The sequence below is a fragment of the Eptesicus fuscus genome, chromosome 11, assembly GCF_027574615.1.
Source record: "Eptesicus fuscus isolate TK198812 chromosome 11, DD_ASM_mEF_20220401, whole genome shotgun sequence".
Taxonomy (NCBI): domain Eukaryota; kingdom Metazoa; phylum Chordata; class Mammalia; order Chiroptera; family Vespertilionidae; genus Eptesicus; species Eptesicus fuscus.
Window position 1 is genome coordinate 47,188,291 of NC_072483.1, and position 8,071 is coordinate 47,196,361.

General features: G+C 40.8%; 1 non-coding gene across 1 annotated transcript; it reads right to left on the reverse strand.

The window, feature by feature from the left end:
* Positions 1–7,307: 7,307 nt before the first annotated feature.
* LOC114230521 (U6 spliceosomal RNA) lies at positions 7,308–7,416 on the reverse strand. The gene has a single exon (XR_003616440.2). It is a non-coding gene; the product is annotated as a U6 spliceosomal RNA (small nuclear RNA).
* Positions 7,417–8,071: the final 655 nt, after the last annotated feature.

Below are 8,071 nucleotides of genomic sequence, written 5' to 3' on the forward strand. Positions count from 1 at the left end.
TTGTTAGATTAGGCAGGCCAATGCCACTGACTAAGGGACTTAAAGATTAAATGTAATTTGTCTCACTTAATAAGAGGCCAGAGAGTGAGTGAAGGGCCAGGTTGGGGGAATGTGGGACAAGAGATAAGGAAGGTTGTGCGGAAAAGATCTGGGGACAATGTAGCAGGAATAATTTTAATGTCTTTTTAAAGAGTTTGCTTCTCAGGGGAAACACCAGCAGTGGCGGGAGGTCCCTAACCAAGATTCCCTGACACACTGGAGAGCTTGGCTTAGTGGCAGTTAAGGGACAGTCATCTTTCATCTGCCTTCTCCACACACACCATGTCTTAAATGCTTCCAGACTGAGCTTTAAATTGTTATCTTCCTATAAAGCAAACTGGACTATAAAGGGGAGCAAGAGGTAGCTATCATGGTGATGGCATTGTTCTGTATTTGATGGCAGCAGTGGTTACATAAATCCACACGTGATAAAATGACAGAACTATACACACGTTTTACCAATGCATTGTTTCCTAGTTTTGATATTGGACTATGGTTCTGTAAGATATAAAAATGAAGGAAACTGAGTAAAGTACATAGGTTTGTCTCTGTGTTATTTTTGCAACTTCCTGTAAGGCTATAATTACTTCAAAATAAAAAGAGTTTAAAAAGGCAGGTGAGTTTGTACAGTTCAACTCTCTTTGATATCTTTGGTTTTGACCTGTTGGCTGATAACAAATATGGGGCCTTTGTCAATGCCCCTTAATTGTTTTTAACCACCAAACTTGAAGGTTTTATTTCCCTTGGTTTCAGTTCTTTTTGTTCCCAGATCTAACTGGCTTGCCTCCAATTCCAACAATACTCTGTCTCCACCATTATACTTATTTCACCATTTGGAAAAAGATAAAGATATATGTTAGAAAAGATATGCCTACAGATGGCCACATATGTAGATTTATAGGACAGAGGTTCGTCAGTCAAGGGGTTTAACAATGGCCAAATGGGCTTTAAAAAAAAAACTCATTCATCCACCATGTTTTTATCTCTAGCATTTCTTTTTGGTCCTTTTAAAGGATTTCTATCTCTGTGTGTACATTGCCCATCTGTTCTTGCATGCTGTCTACTTTATCCATTAGCATATTAATCATAGTTACTTTCAATCCTAAGTCTGATCATTCCAGCATCCTGCCTATCTGGTTCTGATGCTTGCTCTGACCTTTCTAAAGAGGTGCTTTCTGTTTGCTTGTTTTTTTCCTTTTGGTATGCCTTGAAATTTCCCCTTCATAGTCCGCTGTGAGGCACTGGGTGGAGGAGCTGCTGTAAATAGGCCTTTAGTTGTGGTGATTTGGGGGCGGGAAGCCTTCCATGGCCCTATAATTTTGGCTCAGTCTATGAGTGAGCCTGTGCCTCTGGACCGTGACCTTCAGGAGTTTCACCCTTTACGCTCCCCACTGGGTGGAACAGGGTGGCTAGAGTGGGCTGGAGCCTGTATATGCATTCCCCACCTCCACTAGGCTCTGGTTAATTAGTTTCTCCTGAGGGCAGGCATTTTTAATAGAACTGAGTGGTTTGGTATATTTCACAATGGTTCCTTTTCCTTCTCCTGAGGAAGCCCGAGGGGATTTTTCTCTGATATTTACTGTGGGAAACTGGTTGAGTTCCTAAGGTAAATCACACAATGTTGTGGGGGCTGCCCTATGACCAGGCCCCCCTGAGCTTCTAACTCTCAGACTTGTCCACACCGAGCCTCCCGCGAGCATCAATTGCAGGCCAGGTGTTCCTCCCCAGCGCTGACTCCCACAGCTGCTTCCACTGTGAGTCTCATCAGGAAGCCCACTCCACATAGTCCCCTCTCTCTCCAGCCTGGAGGGCAGCGCTTTGCCCTGTGTCCTCTCCTCTCTCAGGGATCCAAGAAGAGCTGTTGAGTTTTCAGTCTGTTCAACTTCTACTTGTTAGGATGGAGTGGAACTTCCAAACTCCTTACACATGGATCCAAAAAGTGGAAGTCCCAGAGCAAAGAGTTTCCATTCAGTTGAATCTGGATTTGAGTCTGCTCTCATCTTCTGATTATCGATTTGATCATGGGTGAGTTATTTGTGCCTTTTTGGTCTCAGGTTTTACATCTATGAAATGGGAGTTATAATGACGCTGACTTCTGGGGTCGTTGGGAGGATTAAATAAGGTGGAATGGTGCTGCGGATGTCTTTCTTCCAAGGGGTTATCTGTTTACTTTGAATGTTGCCTCTCCTGTTGTTCCTGAGAGGAATGCTTACTTTTGATATCAAATTTATCAGTTGTTTACTTCGTAGTTTGTGCGTTAGGGAGAACTAATTTATATCAGTAAAGAATACTTAGAAGCCTAGTTGAAAAATGTGCAAGAAGTATGAATAGATAATTCATAGAACCCCGAATCTAAATGACTAATATGTCTATAAGAGAAACGCTCCCCACCCATCAGCGAAATACAAACTAAACACATAACGAGAGACACTTCTAGAAGCAGTATTCTGGCGGTACCTAGCAAAGATAAATTCACATACTTAAGGACCCAGCCTTCCCAACCCTGGATATATTCCAGAGAAACTTTTTGTATAGGGGGTAGGTTTGCAGTGTTTTTTGTTTATCACAAAAGAAAAAAAAAACATATAAAAAGTAGGTACACACAGAGTAAACTCTGGAGCAGTCAGAAATAAACTAGATGTGCACATAGCAACAGAGGTAATTATTCAAAACCATGGTGTTGGGTAAAAGAGAAAAAAGAATAAGATCCATTGCACCAACCATTTATGTAAGCTAAAAATTTGTACACATTAAAAACTATATAATTTTTTCCAGCTTTATTGAGTCATTATTGACAAAAATTATATATATTGACTGTACAATATGATGTTTTGATACACATAAACATTGTGAAATTATTACTACAGCTAATTAACATATTCATCACCTCATATAGTTATAATTATTTTTGTGGTGAGGACATTTAAGACCTACTTTCTTAGCAACTTTTAAGTATACAATATAGTGTTACTAACTATAGACATCATGCTGTACAGATATCCAGAATTTATTCATCCAGCATAACTGAAACTTTGTACCCTTTATAATTTTAAAGAATAGTATCCAAGGATAATCTCAGATACCTATGTTTGGGGGCAGGGAGAGGATAGAGAGGGAAATAGAGGAATTGGGATGTTGTAAACAAAACAAAAGATGAACCTTGTGTAGATGAGGGATGATTATCCCAATGCTCTGATCCTAAGACTACCTACCCCAAAATGAAAGCATCCTCAAGCTTTGTAAGGACGATTAGTGTTAGCCATGTGACAACAGTTACTGTCATTGCTAGGTAATAATGATGAGGAAAATATGGGTGAGAACGATGCAAATTTTGTGAAACAATAAAATTTTATGGAAATCTAATGATTTGTTAAATTAAACCAATATATTTCTCAGATCATTCTGCTAATGTTTAATTGGTTAAGATAAAATGTAAACTGCAATTTCAAAATGTAGTTTTACAAATGTTTCAAGACATAACACTCTATATTTTTGTTTGTTATTTAAAAAAATTTTATGTAGAACATATATTCAGAAAAGTATCCAACTCATAATTGTTTACGCTAGTGATTTATCAAAACAAATCATTACACAAGTCAAGAAATAGAATATTACCAGAGAAACCACAAGTCCCCTATGTCCTATGCCAGTACTACACTTTTCTGTCTTCATCATCATAGGTTAGTTTTGTCTGTTTTGGAACTTTAGTTTAGAACTTTCAGATGCTTTAGTACAGAAGGAGCTTGAAAAAACAATCTAAAGCTGAATATTAGAGTTATAACTGAGATTTCATTTTCTAATGGGTATTTAAAATTTTTTAGTTTCTAATTTTTTAGTTTCTAAAATTTTTTAGTTTCTAGAAATTAAATTATTTTTGTGTGCTGGCCTTGTATTTTGTAACCAAAGGACTTACATGCATATATGCATTGTCCATGGCACAGACAATAGGGTAGTGAAGGCCTGGGGCAGAGTGGGAACTGGGTGGAGGGGGTATTAGGGGGAAAAAGGGGGTAATATCTGTAATACTCTCAACATTAAAATTTTAAAAAGGTATAAAGTATGACTCAAACATTGCATGGGAAATATTTACTAAAATTATTAGTTTATTTGAAATTCAAATTTAACTAGGAGTCCTGAATTTTAATTTGCCATGTCTGGCAACCCTATTTGGAGCAAAGAAAAATCTGAAGACAAGCAGTTAAAATGATTATAATATTGGAAAACATGTGTTTTGGAGGAATGATGGAAGAGTTCATATGTATACTCTGAAACAGAAAAGGCTAAGAGGGTGCTCTCAACCCACTCCCAAATTAAGGCAACACAGTAGAATAGAAAATGTACAGAATGGGGACTGTTGTATAGCTAACTACCTCCTGGTCAGCTTTGTTCAGATGTTTTGCAGGAACTGTAAACTAAAACCCACAGAATGTATGTTGTCTTTGGACAAACATCTTCATAGGTAGAGTAGAGGGGTAGTGCCAGATAATATCTGCAATCTCTTCTGTGATTCAATGAAGGGTTAGAAATTGCACAGTAACGTTTTTCCATCTCCACAGAGAATAGAGCCAGAGTTGATGAGTCTTGCAGTGAGAGAACTGATTAAATGTAAGGGAGAACTTAACCGAAGGGTGATTAAACACTGAATGGCTTTGCATGGGAGGCTGAGAAATGTTACTCCCTTGTGATTTTTTAAAAGAGTCAGCAGCTGTTGTGGGTAACTCGGGCTTGCAGAGTGGCACCGTGGATTGGGAGGATTGAGCCAGGCAGCTCTTGAAGGTCCAGATCCTGGGGAGGACTCCATTCTGGTCTAGAGAAGTGTAGGGAAATGATCCTTTACTTCTGTTAGGAGTGGGTACCAGTTTTTTAAGACTGTCATTATGATGCTGTAGCCCCAAAACAGGCTTTCAAAGTGTCTTCTTTTTATCTGAATCAGAATTACCTAGGTCCTAGGATGTTAAAAAATGCAGTTTCCTGCCCAAGCCAGTTTAGCTCAGTGGATAGAGCATCGGCCCACAGACTGAAGGGTCCAAGTTTCAATTCTGGTCAAGGGTACCTCGGTTGCAGGCTCAATCCCCATGTTTCTCTCTCTCTCTGTTTCCCTCTCTCTTCCAACTCTCTCTAAAAATCAATGGAAAAATATCCTCAGGTGAGGATTAACAACAATACAACAACAAAAATTGTCCAAGAAACACCCAGGAGCCCCAGCATGGTTGCTCAGTTGGTTGGAGCTTCCTCCCGTATACCAAAAGATGGTGGGTTCGATTCCCGGTCAGGGTACATACCTAGGTTGGGGGTTCGATCCCCAGTACTGGAGACAATGGATGGATGTTTCTCTCACATCGATGTTTCTTCCCCCTTCCTCTCTCTCTCTCCCCCCCAAAAAAAGGCAGTTTCCTGAGCCTTACCACAGACCTAGTGAATGTGGAAGAAAGGCCCCAAAATAGGAATTTTAAGGTGTTCACCAGGTAGTCTGTATGCATAACACAGTGCGAGAACCCTGGTCATGAGAAATGAGAGGCATCCTTTCTCTGACGAGGCATGGACCTTTAATGACCCACTTAGTCTTACATGTGGTGACTGAGGCCCCTGTCCATGCTTATTTCCTGGAGGAATATGCATATGCTAAAAATGGAACGGGAGAAAGATGCTGAAGGATTTAAGGAGGATTTTGGTCAGAAAGTTCTAGGCTGAATGGAGGAGTGGAAGAGAGGGAAAGAAACTGGAGCTTACTGGATCCTAACTTTTGCCATAACTCCCATTAGAATAAAAACTATGTCCTGAAACCATTTCTGTACCTCTTTGTTTTATCTTTTTGAAGTTTTCTACCAATTTTTTAAAAAAGTTGAATGGTACCTTTATTAAGGCAAAAAGAAGAAATGTTTTCTATTCCTCAGGATAGAGTGGGGACCCAGAATATCCCAAGAAGTTATGGGGCAGACAGCTATCCCTTCTCAAAGTTTCTGGAAAGAAACAGTGGAGCTGGTGAAAATACAGTAGAGGAAGAGCTCAGAATTAGCTGGGAGGCAATTCAGTGCAATTTAATATTATAAAAGGAATCCAAAGGCACCCAGCATTCCCATTTTACTGGATTTCAAGAGTTGTGAAAATCCTTGCTGAGGAAGAACTCTGAAGAAAGGGCTAATGGAATATTCCAGATCTGCCTTTCAAGGTCACTGGAGGTGCTGCTGGAGCAGGTCCCTCCAGCCAACTGTGTAGGATACAGCTCAGCTCCGAGCCACTTTCGGAATCCTCTCCGGCCTGACAAGCTCTGAGTTGTTCTTCCCTCTCCTCCTACCATCGTTTACATGTATCTCTGTTTCAAGTTCATCTCTCTCAGAGGACCTCCTGCTGGTGGATGGTCCTGTCATTACTAAGAGGTTCCAGCCTGAAACACCTCCTACCTTCTCCGACTCTTTTGCCTCCTTTCTAGGTTGATGCGGGACAGTTAGCTGGCTTCCCTGGACTTTGTCTCCTCTGCCTTAGACACAGAGTCCTGAGCCTGTCCATGTGTGGCAGTTGACTTGGGTCAGGGGATTAGCCTACGTCTTACAAACTGTGAGTTCTGAAACATGCCCGTGTTTACAGTGTGAGCATCTCAACAAGCCATTTCAGCCCAAACCGGGGTAAACTCACCTCTTAGCCCAGGTCCACGAAACTTGACCCAGGGTGAGCTGCAGCTAGTCTTTGCTTATGATGATTCCAAACTCGGTCTGTTTCCTCCAGTAGATTCACACAAAGTAAAAACTTCCTCTGCCACAGCAGCTTGGTTTGATTTGGGTTATTTGACTACACAAGCCCAGAGGCCAAGCAATTATTTAGAAATATTAGGAATCAGCAGCACAAATGAGATTGAGTTTTTGTGAAAAGTTAAAGATTTCTCATTTAAGAAGGGAGTTCACAAAAGACCCCATTAGCCAAGCCTCACCAGTAATTAGTCTGATTTCTCAGGCAAGAGGCAGGCTAATGGTCTGCCATCCATCCCAGGAAGCCTAGAGACACTTTAAAACCTACCACCCATTGAAAAATATCTTTGGAGAATTAACTAAATGTTCAAATAGATCAATATATGAAAATATGAACAAAGAATGTTTGTCTAATCTAGCCTTCACATATCAATTTTGATGACTTATCAATGGCCTCTAAAGCATCCCCTTCCCCCTCCCTAGTACAGGATCCAGTCTAGGGTCAAGTATTGCATATTCTTGTCATGTATTTTTAGCTCCCTTTAATCTGTTTTAATGACATTGATCCCTCATTCCCTCTAAACACATTTTTTTTTAAATTTCATAAATTTGTGTGTCATCTTTGTGTAGAGGGGCAATGCTAATCTTCTCTGTATCATTCCAATTTTAGTATATGTGTTACGAAAGGGAGCACCACACTATGTTGTTTTAATAGCATGTTCCTCCTTGTGTATTTGCCTGGTGTTTCTTCATGGTGAGATTGAGGTTATAGATAAAGTTAATTTTGATCATCCAGTCAAGGTGTTGTACACTTCCCCCACTGTGTGGTTGCTGTGAAGTTTTTCTCCCTTGCTACTGAGAAGTGATATGTGGGGAGTCACTTTAAGACTATCAACCAATAATCGGAACAGTAACAGCTGTAAGAGCACTTACCCTGTGCTCAGCACAGCCAGTTACTGATGTGGCCTCTTTTCGTCCTGGAGAGGCTCCTTCCATTTCTCATGACCACAGCCTGTCTTCTCTTGGCTCAAAGCCCTCCCTTGGGTATGCCATATCAGCAGTGGGGTCAGATCTGGTTGTGAATGCTGTGATAGGAAGCTGCAGTGGAACTGGAGCAAAGAACAAGAGAAAAGAAGAAATGTTAATAAGGAGTCCCACTGAGAGGAGGAAATGTCCTCTGGAAGCCTGGCTCAGCTCTAGAAAAGGGAGAAACAGACTGAAGGAGCTGGGAGATTAGGGAAGTTGCAGCCACTGAGTCACACTAGGGTAGTTTGGCCTGTGACACTGAGCCCCTGGCCTCTGACATACTGTGGGGTCCATTACCAGGGCCATTGCCTTTGTAGTTCTCA